Here is a 15,355-nt window from a genome sequence, read left to right on the forward strand (position 1 = left end):
AGCCTGCCATGTGGAAACTTATCAAACCTCATCAAAGGACTCTAAGAAATTTGGGAAGCATGATCTATGCTGTCTATGCTGACTGCTCTGAATCAAACCCTGTGTAAGTAATGGGTGCAGTCAATGGCATGCTGTCCTTCATTGTAAGATGATTCGAGTACATAAGTAAAGCCATCTTTCAGCTGTTGTAGAACCTTGCTGAGAGAGCATTTGGGGCATTCTGTACAGACATGATGTCCTTTGTAAGGAATGGTTCCCGTACCACAGATACAGATGATGGTAACATGAGGATAGAGTGCAGAAGCAGAGTGTTTAACCTGTAGAGTGTGAGAGACGAAAAAATGGTGATGCTGGAACACGAGGAGTGGCAGGGGTCTCTTATTTCCAAAACAGAAATTCCATACTTTATCAAGGATTGGTTGGTTTGATTTATTGTCACGTTTGCCTCAGCACAGGGAAACACTTTATTTATGAGCAGTGGAGGCAGATCATAGCAAACATGGCCAGGCAGATCATAGGGTGGAAATAGACATGGACAGAGGAAGGCATACAGGTTACACTGAACAGGACGTGCACTAGACAAGATCAACATCAACAAGATCAGCATTACTTGAACTTAGAGAGTCCATTCATCAGTCTAACGTGACTTTCCTAATAGTTTATATGCCTAAATTAACTCTCCCCACGTTATTGTGCAGTCGGCGTGTGTACCCGTACTGTACGTCATGTTGCTCACAATCCCCAACAGCAGCCACAATACCTTCCATCTGAAACAGGTAGCCATTCCCATCAGCTTCCGCCCTACATAGAGAACACCAGGCTGGCTTCTCGGAGATGGAAGGTGCCTTCTTGTGACTTCACACAAGACATATGGCTTCCTTCCTCACCGCGAGAAAACCCTGTTAAAGTCCCACGTGTGTATCATGACAGACGGAGCTACGAGAAACAACATGGACCAGTCAGTCTGTGCAGCCTCTACTCCACCTGGTCACCATGTTAGAGCATCAGTTAGGAGACAGTGAGGACTGTTGATGCTGAAGATCAGAGTAGACAGTGGTTTGCTGGAAAAGCACAGCAGGAGAATCGATGTTTCGAGCATAAGCCATTCATCAGGAATCGGCATCAATTACCTCATTCTGCCACTGTGTAAGTGCATTGAGGTGGGAATGGTCTCCTACTGTTCCTGTGTAAGTGACACAAGGGACTAACTGGCTTCTTCACCGTCCGATTGGACAGGGCCAAGGGCCTGATTGGGTTACCCCAGTTCCTGTATGACAGCTCGATGTGCTGACTACATAGAACATAGAACATAGAAGGATACAGCGCAGTACAGGCCCTTCGGCCCTCGATGTTGCGCCGACCGAATCCTACCTAACCTATACTAGCCCAATAACTACTAAATGCCTATCCAATGCCCGCTTAAATGACCATAAAGAAGGAGAGTTCACCACTGATACGGGCAGGGCATTCCATGAACTCACAACCCGCTGTGTGAAGAATCTACCCCTAACATCTGTCCTATACCTACCACCCCTTAATTTAAAGCTATGTCCCCTAGTAACACCTGACTCCATTAGCGGTAAAAGGTTCTTAGTATCTACCCTATCTAAACCCCTAATCATCTTATACACTTCTATCAGATCTCCCCTAAACCTTCTCTTCTCCAATGAGAACAGCCCCAAGTGCCTCAGCCTTTCCTCATAAGATTTTCCTACCATTCCAGGCAACATCCTGGTAAACCTCCTCTGCACTCGTTCTAAAGCTTCCACATCCTTCCTATAGTATGGCGACCAAAACTGCACACAATACTCCAGATGAGGCCTCACCAGAGTCTTATACAACTGCAACATGACCTCAGGACTCCGGAACTCAATTCCTCTGCCAATAAAGCCCAGTACACCATATGCCTTCCTCACAGCACTATTTACCTGGGTGGCAACTTTCAGAGATCTGTGTACATAGACACCAAGATCCCTCTGCTCATCCACACTACCAAGTAGCCTACCATTAGCCCAGTAATCCATCATCTTGTTATTCCTACCAAAGTGAACGACTTCGCACTTAGCTACATTGAATTCCATTTGCCACATTTCCGCCCAGCTCTGCAACTTATCTATATCCCGCTGTAACCTACCACTTCCTTCCTCACTATCCACAACTCCACCGACTTTTGTGTCATCCGCAAACTTGCTTACCCAGCTTTCAAGTCCTTCCTCTAGATCATTTATAAAGATAACAAAAAGCAATGGTCCCAAAACAGATCCTTGTGGTACACCGCTAGTAACTGCGCTCCAAGATGAACATAATCCATCAACTACTACCCTCTGTCTCCTTCCAGCCAGCCAATTCCTAATCCAAACCTCTAATGTATCCTCAATGCCATACCTCCGAAGTTTTAGCATTAGCCTACCATGGGGAACCTTATCGAACGCCTTACTAAAATCCATATACACAACATCTACTGCTTTACCCTCGTCCACTTCCTTAGTCACCTTCTCAAAGAACTCAATAAGGTTTGTGAGGCACGACCTGCCCTTCACAAAACCATGCTGGCTATCCCTGATCACGTTATTCCTACCCAGATGTTCATAAATCTTATCCCTTACCATTCTCTCTAAGACTTTGCCCACCACTGAAGTCAGACTCACTGGCCTATAGTTACTAGGGCTATCCCTACTCCCTTTCTTGAACAATGGGACCACATTCGCTATCCTCCAGTCCTCTGGTACTATTCCCGTTGACAATGACGACATAAAAATCCAGGCCAATGGCTCTGCTATCTCCTCCCTAGCTTCCCATAGGATCCTGGGGTAAATGCCATCAGGCCCAGGAGACTTATCTATATTCATCCTTTCCAATATTCCCAAAACCTCCTCCCTGCATATTTCCAGGGCATCCATTCTAATTATTTGTGATTCCATATTCACATCAGCAACAGTGTCCTGTTCCTGAGTGAATACTGATGAAAAGTACTGATTTAATGTCTCTCCAATCTCCTCCGCCTCCACACACAACTTCCCACTACTATCCTTGACTGGACCGATACCTACCCTAGTCATCCTTTTATTCTTGACATACCTATAGAAAGCCTTTGGGTTTTCCCTAATCCTACCAGCTAAAGACTTTTCATGTCCCCTTCTCGCTTCTCTTAGCTCCCTCTTTAGCTCCTTCCTGGCTACCTTATAACTCTCAATCGCCCCTACTGAACCTTCACGCCTCATCTTTACATATGCCGCCTTCTTCCCTTTCACAAGGGACTCCAATTCCTTACTAAACCACGGCTGCCTCACAAGGCCCTTTACACCATGCCTGACTGGTACATACCTATCGAGGACACGCAGTAGCTGCTCCTTGAACAATCCCCACATCTCATTAGTGTTCTTCTCTTGAAGCCTGTTTTTCCAATCCACACATCCTAAGTCATGCCTCACTGCATCATAATTTCCCTGCCCCCAGCTATAGCTCTTGCCCTGCAGCGCACGATTATCCCTCTCCATCACTAAAGTAAAAGTCACCGAGTTGTGGTCACTGTCCCCGAAGTGCTCACCTACCTCCAAGTCTAACACCTGGCCTGGTTCATTACCTAGAACCAAATCCAATATAGCCTCCCCTCTTGTTGGCCTGTCGACATATTGTGTCAGGAAACCCTCCTGCACACATTGTACAAACACCGACCCATCTAATGAACTCGAGCTATAGCTCTCCCAGTCAATATCTGGGAAGTTAAAGTCCCCCATAACAACCACCCTGCTACCTTCACTCTTTTCCTGAATCATCCTCGCAATATTATCCTCTACTTCTCTAGGACTATTAGGAGGCCTGTAGAAAACACCTAACAGGGTGACCTCACCTTTCCTATTTCTAACCTCAGCCCAAACTACCTCAGATGGCAAGTCCTCTTCCATCGTCCATTCCACTGCTGTGATACTGTCTTTGACAAGTAATGCCACGCCTCCCCCTTTTTTACCCCCATGTCTGATCCTACTAAAACATTTGAACCCTGGAACGTGCAACAGCCATTCTTGTCCCTGTTCTACCCACGTCTCTGTAATGGCCACAACATCGAAGTCCCAGGTACCAACCCACGCTGCAAGTTCACCTACCTTATTCCTTATACTTCTGGCATTGAAGTATACACACTTCAATCCACCCTTCTGGTTACAGGCACCCTCCTTAGAGATCGCTGCATTATTCCTAACCTCCCTACACTCAAGGTCCTGTACCCTAAAGCTACAGTCCTGGTTCCCATGCCCCCGCGGAGTTAGTTTAAACCCTCCCAAAGAGCACTAGCAAACCTCCCCCCAAGGATACTGGTGCCCCTCAGGTTCAGGTGTAGCCCATCCTTTTTATAGAGGTCCCACCTTCCCCAGAAAGGACCCCAGTTGTCCAGAAACCGGAATCCCTCCCTCCTGCACCATCCCTGTAGCCACGCATTTAACTGCTCTCTCTCCCTATTCCTCGACTCTCTATCACGTGGCACGGGTAACAAACCAGAGACTACAACTCTGTTTCTTCTAACTCTGAGCTTCCAACCTAGCTACCTGAAAGCCTGTCTGACATCCTCACTCTTCTTCCTACCTATATCGTTGGTGCCAACGTGGACCACGATCTGGGGCTGCTCCCCCTCCCCCTTAAGGACCCGGAAAACACGATCAGCGACATCACGTACCCTTGCACCTGGGAGGCAACATACCAAACGTGAGTCCCTGTCGCCCCCACAAAACCGTCTGTCTGTACCCCTCACTATCGAGTCCCCAAGAACTAATGCTCTACCTTTCTCCACCCTACCCTTCTGAGCAACGGGGCCAGGCTCCGTGCCAGAGGCCTGAACCTCGTTGCTTGCCCCTGGTAAGTCATCCCCCCCACAAGTATCCAAAACGGTATACTTGTTCTTGAGGGGAATGACCGCAGGGGGTCCCTGCACTGGCTTCCTCCTCCCACTCCCCCTCACTGTCACCCATCTATCTTGAACTTTCGGAGTAACTACTTGCCTAAAGCTCCGATCTATGACCTCCTCTGCCTCCCGAATGATCCTAGTGTGATGATGCTGTAGCTTTAAGAGGTTATTTTGTTCTGGTTTCTTTTACGAGAGATTGAATGACCGTTCCCAAGCTGGCTAGTTAAGGCCACTTGAGTAAATAACTAGTGAGGCCTTAGGTTTATTTTAATGCAGATGGAATGGGTATGGTCAGGTCTCACCGATTAGGATTTCTGGGTATGGTCAGCTCTCACAGATTAGGATTTCTGCGTTTTGTTTCCTCAGTAACATCAGAAATTATTGGGGTCTCCACTGAGTTGAAAGTTTTAGTGAATGTCTCCTGGCAGCTACTCTCTATGAATTTTCTCTTAGTGCTGTTTTTAAATCCTGAATTGGAGAAATATTTGTGTCATTCAGTGTCAATTAGATTAGATTAGATTAGATTACTTAAAGTGTGGAAACAGGACCTTCGGCCCAAAAAGTCCACACCGACCCGCCGAAGCGCAACCCACCCATACCCCTACATTACCCCTTACCTAACACTACGGGCAATTTAGCATGGCCAATTCACCTGACCCGCACATCTTTGGACTGTGGGAGGAAACCGGAGCACCCGGAGGAAACCCACGCAGACACGGGGAGAATGTGCAAACTCCACACAGTCAGTCGCCTGAGTTGGGAATTGAACCCAGGTCTCAGGCGCTGTGAGGCAGCAGTGCTAACCACTGTGCCACCATGCCACCCACAATGTCTGAATATTCCTTTTTTCCAAGGGCTGTGTTCATGTGATTTTCCAGTATTGGAACAGTAGAGTTGTTTTAGTTCCTAGATCTATTATTCTGTTAACTTGTCCAATATAATTACGTTATTCTAAATTCCTCTTTTTTTTGTTTTTTTTAATCTATCGTGTTTAAGTAAATGGTGTTATGCTTCATACCGAGTTGTTTGAACACTCACATTGCATCTGGAACAGACACTTTGCATTTTCTTTAAAATCAGAAAACATTCGAATCTAGGCTACCGCCTTCAAATATTTTCGAGGGGCTCTGGTGTGGTCCATCACACTAGACTCCTTCTTTTCCTGAGTAATAGGCTGGAGGCACTGAATGGGCTGTCCCTGTTCTTCTCCAACAGTGTCAATGGGCTGAACGAATTCCTCATATTCCTGTGAAACCAGTGTGAGGTGCGGAATAATCTCTTATTTTACTGTGGCAATGTGCAGTGTCAGACAGTCCTTTATATGAATGTTACTGACTCTTTAAAAGCACAAGCCTCAATGGAGTCCATGTCTTGCTGCACATGGACACAGTCCAGTTCAGGAGCTGATGGGGGCGTCAAATTGTTCTGAACATTGTGGAATCCTCAGTGACCATCGCCACTTCGGATCTTATGGTTAGGAGGGTGGGGGCGGGGAGACATTGATGAAGCAGCTGAAGATGTTTGTGAAGAGAAAGTTATCCTGAGGATCTCCCACAGAGGTGACCCAGGACTGAGATGATGAACATCTTCCTTTGTGCCATGTTTGACTCCAAACTCTGGAGAGTTTTCTCTGATTCACATTAAGTTCAGATTTGTTAAGCTCGTTGATGTCAACAGAAGTCAACAGAAGCCTTGATATCAGGGCCAGTCATTTTTACCTGACCCCTTGTGTCAACCGCTTTTGTTCATATCAATAGGCCATGGTATAGGAGCAGCAAGGGTTTCTTCAAACAGGTGGCATTGAATGTCAGGATTTCTCTTCTCAAGAGTGTTCAGGGAGCTCGATGACTGAAAGTATTTGAAGAGGAGGTAGATGGAGATTGACCTGTCAGAGAGTTGAGGGCGATGAAGAATTGGGTATGAAAGAGGATTTGAGACCAAGAGCAGATCAGTCATGATCTTAGTGATGGGCAAGGCAGGCTTGGGGCGTGAATGACCTGCCCCTGTGTCTGATGTTCTCACATTCTGTTATTGGAAAGTTAGTGGGTGTTATTTTCATGAATGTTCTCTTATTGAATGTTGCCGCCAGGGAGACCAGAGGATTTTGTGAGCCATCGCTGGGTGAAGTATGGGGGCTGTATTCATCGTGAATTTGGGTCTAAAACATGACCAACAAATGGAGCACAAGTCGCAGAGAGGGGAAGCCCTGTGAAGAGAGATGAGGGCCTCTTTCATACCCAGCCTGGGTTTTTACAATTACATTTCTCAAATCACCTCAAAGCGTGTGGGACAGTCTTGATGGGCCGAATGATCTCCTCTGTTTCTGCTCACCAGGTTATAGAAGTAAGTAGCCTCTAAATGCTCCTGCCTAACAGGTTTAATGGGCTGAATGGAACACAGGGACATGGGATTGAGGGACAGGAGTGAGTCATTAGATATGTTCAATCTTCTCCACCAGGCACTAAGATTGTGGCTGATCAGGGTGTGGTCTCAGCCCCACTTTCCTGTCTGCGTCCCATTATCCATGACTCAGTTCCCTGTCAAATACTTCACGAACGCGACTTTCAATCAATCAATGTGAACAGAGAGACACCTACAAGATGATTAGGGGTTTAGATAGGGTTGACAGTGAGAACCTTTTCCGCTAATGGAGTCAGCTGTTACTAGGGGACACAGCTTTAAATTAAGGGGAGGTTGGTATAGGACAGATGTTAGGGTAGATTCTTTACACAGCGGGTTGTGAGTTCATAGAATGCCCTGCCAGTAGCAGTGGTGGACTCTCCCTCTTTATGGTCATTTAACGGGGCATTGGATAAGCATATGGAGGTTATTGGGCTAGTGTAGGTTAGGTAGGCTTCGGTCGGCGCAACATCGAGTGCCGAAGGACATGTACTGCGCTATATTTTTCTATGTTCTATGTCCCAAGTAAACGTCCAGTGAAGAGGATTCGGATTTGAAACGTACTTTCAGAATTTTCGTCATCTCTCTGACAGAATCAGAGTCATTCAGAACGGAAACAGACCCGTTAGACTAATCTGTTCACTCCGATCAGATATCAAATCTGATCCAGTCCCATTTGCCAGCATTTGGCCAATATCCCTCCTCTTTCAGATAGTTTTTAAATGTGCGATTGTAACCGCCTTCACTACTTCCTCTGACAGCACTTCCTGTACACACACCACTCTGCGTGAAACATTTAACTTCAGGTCCCTTCTAAACTATTCGTCCTCTCCCCTTCAACCTATGCTCTCCTGTTCTGGGATCCTGGGGAGCAGAACATGGCTGTTTAGAATAACACTCCAGGGGGAAACACCTCAAACTAATCAACCTCTCCCTGAAGCTCAAACCTCCAGTCCTGGGACATCCGTGTAAATCTTTTCTGCAGACAACTGAATTGTACACAGTATTCTTAAAGTGGCCTCACCAACATCCTGTACAGATACAACATACCACCACAATTCCTATACTCAATGCTCTGACTGATTAAGGCAAATGTGCCAAATGTGTTCTGCACCACACTGTCTGCATTAGACTCCACTTTCAAGGAACAATCTACCTGCAGCCCTCTGTCCATTTGTTTCACAACACTCACCAGGCCCTTACCATTAAGTGTATAATTTCTGCCCTGATTTGCCTTCCCAAAATGTGTAACCTCGTATTTATCTAAATTAAACTTCATCTGTCACTCCTTGCCCCTTTGTCCCATCTATTTGTGGTCTTGTTGTACTCTGAGATAATCTCCTACACCACCTTTCTGATGTCGTCTGTAACCTTACTAACTATGGCCCCAATATTCACATCTAAATCCTTGACATAAATGATGAAATGTTGTGAACTCAGTCCTGATTCTTACAGCACACTGCTGCTCACAAGCCTCCAGTCTGAAAAATACCCCTCTTCCTTCAAGCCAATTGTGACGAGCTTCCTCTGTATCCCCATGTGACCGAACCTTACTAATCTGCCGACCAATCGGAATGTTATGAACACCTTGCTGAGGTCCATATAGACAATATCTACCAAACTACCTTCCTCAATCTTCTTTGTCACCTCTTCATAAAACTCAATAAAATTAATGAGACATGATTTCCCATGCAGAAAGCCACGCTGTCTACCCCGATCAGTCCTTACCTTCCCAAATGTATGTAAATGCTATCCCCCAGAATCCCCTCCAACAACTTACCCATCACTGACATCAGGCTCACCGGTCTATAGTTCCCCGGCTTTTTGGGTCACTGTTTCCTTTTCTCGTCCCACTCCTGCACTGCTCACAACAAATGTTAAATGTAACCAGGTCGGTGATATGGCCGATGATATTGGTCTCAGACTGGGTCAGGGTCAGTTTTAGGAACAAGTCAGGCTAGTTTCTTTAATCTGCTCAAATAGCACGTTTATGATCCAGAGCAATGTTACTCCAACTAAGGTGGAAAGATGAATGACAAACTGTTTGGATATTGCAAATAAAGAACCGTTATTTCCCGTTCTAAATACACTGACACACACACACACACACAAAGTAGATTAGATTACTTACAGTGTGGAAACAGGCCCTTTGGTCCAACAAGTCCACACCGACCCACCAAAGCGCAACCCACCCAGATCCATTCCTCTGCACTTACCCTGGCACCTTACACTATGGGCAATTTAGCATGGTCAATTCACCTAACCTGCACATTTTTGGATTGTGGGAGGAATCCCACGCAGACACGGGGAGAATGTGCAAACTCCACACAGTCAGTCGCCTGAGGCGGGAATTGAACCCGGGTCTCTGGCGCTGTGAGACAGCAGTGCTAACCACTGCCACCATGCCGCCCTTAAAATAAACAAAATCTCTGCAACCTTGTCAAAATATTAGTGTAACTAATGACAAAAGGAAAAATTGTGAGATTGTCCAAAATGTTATTCTACTTCTGAAGATATTGTACTCACACAGCCGCTAGCAATGGGATTTTATCGTGGGAGGGTCGGATTTGGCTGAATTCCCTTTGCATTAGGCAGACAGGAGGTTCCAGGTTAGCACAGTGGCTCACTAGTTCGCACTGTTCCATCACAGCATCAGGGGCATGAGTTCAATTCCAGCCTCAGGCGACTATCTGCGTGAGTTTGCATCTTCTCCCCTTGTCTGTGTGAGCTTCTGATGGGTGCTCCCGTTTCCTCCCACAGCCCAAAGCTGTATAATTCAAGTGGATTGATCAAATAGTCCATAGTGTTCAACGATTTCTACTTTAGGTGCACTAGTCAGTGGTAACTGTAAGGGCATGGGAAGGTTACTCATTGGAGGGTTAGTATGGACTTGTTGGGCCGAAGGGCTTGTTTTCCACACTGCAGGGATTCTATAAAAATAAGAATGGTAATGATGACAGTAGAGTTTTGTTTTAGCTCGTACACGTTACTGTGATGAGGAATAATGAAGGAGAGAGAGTGCAATAGGCCGTTTCTTCTCGGGCAGATGACATTGTCTCCCTCTCTGAGTTGAATCACACAATAAAATCATTCTCTCCCAAACTGGACCATGTGAGGTCTCCTTGTACATTGTCCAAACTATGTCTCCATCACATTCCCTGTTCCATGTCGGTGCATCATTGCTGCTGTTATACACAGAGCCATACACTGAGCAGAAAATGGTCTCGGTTGATTTGAAGATATGTTTATATGGCCCTGCATCATTAAAAAATAAAATGTTTAATGTATTCAGAATACATAGAACATGGAACATAGAACAGTCCAGCACAGAACAGGCCCTTCAGCCCACCATGTTGTGCCGACCATTGATCCTCGTGTAAGCACCCTCACATTTCTGTGACCATAAGCATATCCAGCAGTCTCTTAAATGTCCCAAATGACCCTGCTTCCACAGCTGCTGCTGTGGCAATGCATTCCATGCTCTCACAACTCTGTGTGTAAAGAACCCGCCTCTGACATCCCCTCTATACTTTCCTCCATCCAGCTTAAAACTATGAACCCTTGTGTTAGCCATTTCTGCCCTGGGAAATAGTCTCTGGCTATCAACACTATCTATGCCTCTCAATCTTGAATACCTCAATTAGGTGCCCTCTCCTCCTCCTTTTCTGCAATGAAAGAAGTCCGAGCTCTGTCAACCTCTCCTCAGAAGAGAAGCCCTCCAGTCCAGGCAGCATCCTGGTAAACCTCCTCTGAACCCTCTCCAAAGCATCCACATCTTTCCTACAATCGGGTGACCAGAAATGGACGCAGTATTCCAAGTGCATTCGAACCAATGTTTCATAGAGCTGCAACAAGATCTCACGACTCTTAAACTCAATCCCACTGTTAATGAAAGCCAAAACACCATGTGCTTTCTTAACAACCTTGTCCACTTGGGTGGCCATTTTAAGAGATCTATGTACCTGCACACCAAGATCTCTCTGTTCCTTCACACTGCCAAGAATCCTATTCTTAATCCTGTACTCAGCTTTCAAATTCGACCTTCCAAAATGCATCACCTCGCATTTATCCAGGTTGAACTCCATCTGCCACCTCTCAGCCCATCTCTGCATCCTGTCAATGTCCCGCTGCAGCCTACAACAGCCCTCTACACTGTCAATAACACCTCCAACCTTTGTGTCATCTGTAAACTTGCTTCAATCCCCTCATTCAAATCATTAAATAAAATTACAAAGAGTAGAGGCCCAAGGACAGAGCCCTGTGGAACACCACTCACCACAGACTTCCAGGCAGAATATTTTCCTTCCACTACCACTCGCTGTCTTCTGCTTGCCAGCCAATTCTGTATCCAGACAGCTGGCACAGATACCTGTGTTTAAATGAATGTTTTGTTTTAACAAATACAGAAATTGCTGGAAAAGCTCGGTAGGTCTGTCAGCATCCAGATGCCTTTTACATGATGTAGTTGTACCAGCCTCCAGCACTTCCTCTGGCAGCTCATTCCATACGCACACCACCCTCTGTGTGAAAAGTTGCCCCTTAGGCCTCTTCATAATCATTCCCCTCTCACTTTCCCAAATATCCTCGAGTTTTGTACGCCCCTAACCTGGGGCAAAACCTTGACTACAAACCCTATCCATGACCGTTCTGATTTTATAAACTTTTCCTGCTGCGAATTGTGACTTCAATCAACACGAATGGCTGTACTTTTAATAATCCCGGGCCGAAATGCTGAAATTCAACACCCACACCTGTTCTTTCTCCATCAAGTCACAATTCTAAAACCAGTTTAATCAGTTTGTTCAGCTATATTAGGAGACACTTCTGTGGGATTTACACCTAGACCTTTGTGCCCGGAGGTAGGGACACGAGCACCACTTGGCAATACCCATAAAGCTGTAACATTATTCTCCTGTGTGTTTGTCCATCAGTCTGTTATGACATGCTGTGACATACCTCTGCAACAGGCAGGACATGAATCCACACCTTCTGGTCCAGAGCTAGGAACACTACCAAACAATTTCAGGAGTTGGAATGAAACCCAGAGCCATGGCTCAGAGGCAGGGACACTACCCACTACACTACTGTACCCAGATTTTGGGTCACATTTTAAGGGGCAGTGTTCAGCTCGGTGTGGATTTATTATAATCAGGTTACCATTACTGAACTACACAAAACATTTTGTTTGTTAAACAAGTGCAAGATCGAAATTAACTATGAACATCTTTAATCGCTATTATCTGTAGTCTGCAATATTAGGGAAAGGAATCCTGTAGACATACTCTGCCCAATGAAGGGTCTCAAATAGATATTTATTACTGAACACCAGACACGGAGAAAGACCATAATTTCTGTCCCAAAACACCGATCAGTAGAACCCAACTCTCACGTGTGTCTGCCCTCTGCCTAAAACCATAAAATGATACCAGGCCGCTGATTACTGTCCAGCCTCTCCTCCCCACTGACTGTGTCTGCTATCTGTCCCTCCTCCCTCTAACCACACAAGGCAAACCAAGCTCAGGGTCTTTGTGAAAATCAAGGCCACAGTGTGCAGGCCTCCTGTAGGGGGCGGGGGGCATTTTAAAATTAAACTGGGAAGGTGAGGAGGTGGTAATATCACTCACTGGCCGAGGCGTGGCAGATGGAATTTAGTTTGGATTAAAGTCAGGTATTGGATTTGGTAAATCCAACAAGAGTAGGACCTATACAATTAAACGTAGGGCCTTTGGCAGTGTTATAGAACAGAGACCTCGGACATCAGGTAGAATTCTTTAAAAGTTGCATCTCATACAGATAATGTGGTTCAGAAGGTGTTTAACACACGTGTCTTCAATGGTCAGACCCTTGAGTATCGGATTTGGACGTCATGTTGAGGGTTGTACAGGACATTGGTGAGACCTCTTCTGGAATACTGTGTCCAGTCTGGTCACCTGCCCGCTCATTCCATAGGCACACCACCCTCTGGGTGAAAAATCTGCCCTTAGGTCACTTTTAAATTTTTCCCTCTTACCTTACAACTATGTCCTCTAGTTTTGGTCTCCACTACCCCCTTATAAAACACATTGACTATTCACTTTGATATCATTGACCTTGATATTACTCAGCTGGAGAGGGTTCAGAAGAGTTTAACCTGGATGTTGGTGGAAATGGAGGGATTGAGCTATAAGGAGAGGCTGGATAGGCTGGGACATTTTTCACTGGAGAGTATGAGATAGAGGGGTAACTTTACAGAGGTTTATAAAATAGTGAGGGGTACAGATAAGCTGAAGGGCTGATTCTTTTCCCTAGAGTTATGGATTCAAAACTGAGGGATATTTTAAGGTGCGGGGAAAAAAAATTTGCAAAAGTGATGAGAGGTAATTATTTTAGACAGAAGCTGGCTTGTGTGTGGAATGAACTTCCAGAGCAAGTGGTGAAAGCAGGGACAGTTACAACGTTTAAAAGATATTTAGATGAGTACATGGATAAGACATCAGTTTGGATGGTGCCGTGAGCAGCTGCCCTCTCCCTCCCTCTCTCTGAATGAATCCCTGTTGGTTTTCACCCTCTGCCAATGCCTGTGCAGTGGCGTGGGCAGGCCAGCAGACGGTGGCATTGCATTAATTTCAGCACCACAGAGACTGCCAGACCTGCCCCACACAGAGACACACAGATACACACACAGCAATTGTTAGGCACGGCATAGATCCCATCTGGTAATTTAAACTAAACATAAATAAATGCTCAATTCGCCTCGTAAACTGTTAAAATATGAGTGAGAGAGAACTCCAAATTCCACTCCCACTGTTTAAATAAAAACAACAATGTATTTTTTAACACTGAAAGTAATCTGAAAGACCCTCTATCTCTTAACTGCTTATAACCCGACTCCAGCTCTATAGCGATATACTGTTTCTGGGTCTGCCATCCTCTCATATCACAGGTACTTGTAAGCTCTCAGTTCAGAACAGCATTCCCTCTCTCAAAGGTACAGTACACACGTACACACATTTTCCCCATTCATACCTGGTGAATATAGATAAGTGGAACCAATCCGGATTTCTCTTGCTCTGTGGTTTGTCAATATTTCATCTACTCTGTCTCGTATGTGTCAGGATTTTTGTTGATCCATTGACAGTATGTCATTATTCGACTCTGTCCATGGGAATATATCAGTATTTCACTTGCTCACACTCCTGTGTGTGGGGCAGTATTTTCAGTTGTTTCATGGGGACTGGGACACTATGACAATCTTAATGTTTGTAAATGGTACCAAACCTGCAAGGATTGTAAAGTCTATGGAGGACAGTGTGGAACTCTAACAGGACAGTGACACGCCGGTAGACGGAGATCAATGCAGAAGAGTGTGAGGTGATGCACTTTGGTGTGAAAGATAAAGAAAGACAGTTTTTAAAATAGGCTGTGTGCCGTTATAAAGGGGCTGCAGGAACAGAGAGCGCTGCGTGTATATGAGCACAGACTGTTGAAGATATCAGGACAAGTGGGGAGAGCAGTGACTATCACAGATTAGTTTCAGTATCTGAGCTGTTTACAGGGGGAGGTTGTAGGAGGGAGCCTCCGTGCTCCCTTCCTGGAGGTGGTGGTGACGATGTGTTATGAGCCCACCCTCCTGCCCCCCGAGACCGTGGGGATTCCATTTGTACCAGCTCGACACAGAAGGGAGATGGCATCAGGGCCACAGCTTCTAAGTTGTGCCGGGGGGAGAATCCCCACACGAGGCATCCTGGTCCTCTCCGGCTCATACCAGGGTCCTCCCCACATGACGGGGGAGGGAGGGGGGTGAGGGACCGGATATCGGACACTCCACCACCCGGCTTGGCCCTTTCTGACTTATTCCAGGCTGTTAGGGAGGGAGGGATGGTGGAGGTGGGTGGCCCGCTGTTAGTGCTGGTGCAGGTGAGGAAAATGGCTAATCGTGAGGTTTTCAGAGGGAGTCTGTCGACAGTGTTGTATCCATACAGTGTAATTGATGTGGGGGGTAAAGTGGACGGTTTGTGACAGAGAGAGACAGACAGGCGAGAGAGACAGACAGAGATAGAGAGAGGGAGAGAAAAACAG

General features: G+C 45.9%; 1 long non-coding RNA gene across 1 annotated transcript in view; it reads right to left on the bottom strand.

Moving 5' to 3' along the window:
• Positions 1 to 11,713, bottom strand: part of LOC132813122 (uncharacterized) — a 35,878-nt gene extending 24,165 nt beyond the window's left edge. Inside the window, exon 1 of the long non-coding RNA XR_009643946.1 lies at positions 11,574 to 11,713. This is a non-coding gene — a long non-coding RNA (uncharacterized LOC132813122). The remainder of the gene's footprint in view (positions 1 to 11,573) is intronic.
• Between the last annotated feature and the right edge of the window lie 3,642 nt (positions 11,714 to 15,355).

Source organism: Hemiscyllium ocellatum, unplaced genomic scaffold, assembly GCF_020745735.1.
Source record: "Hemiscyllium ocellatum isolate sHemOce1 unplaced genomic scaffold, sHemOce1.pat.X.cur. scaffold_326_pat_ctg1, whole genome shotgun sequence".
In the NCBI taxonomy this organism is placed as follows: Eukaryota; Metazoa; Chordata; class Chondrichthyes; order Orectolobiformes; family Hemiscylliidae; genus Hemiscyllium; species Hemiscyllium ocellatum.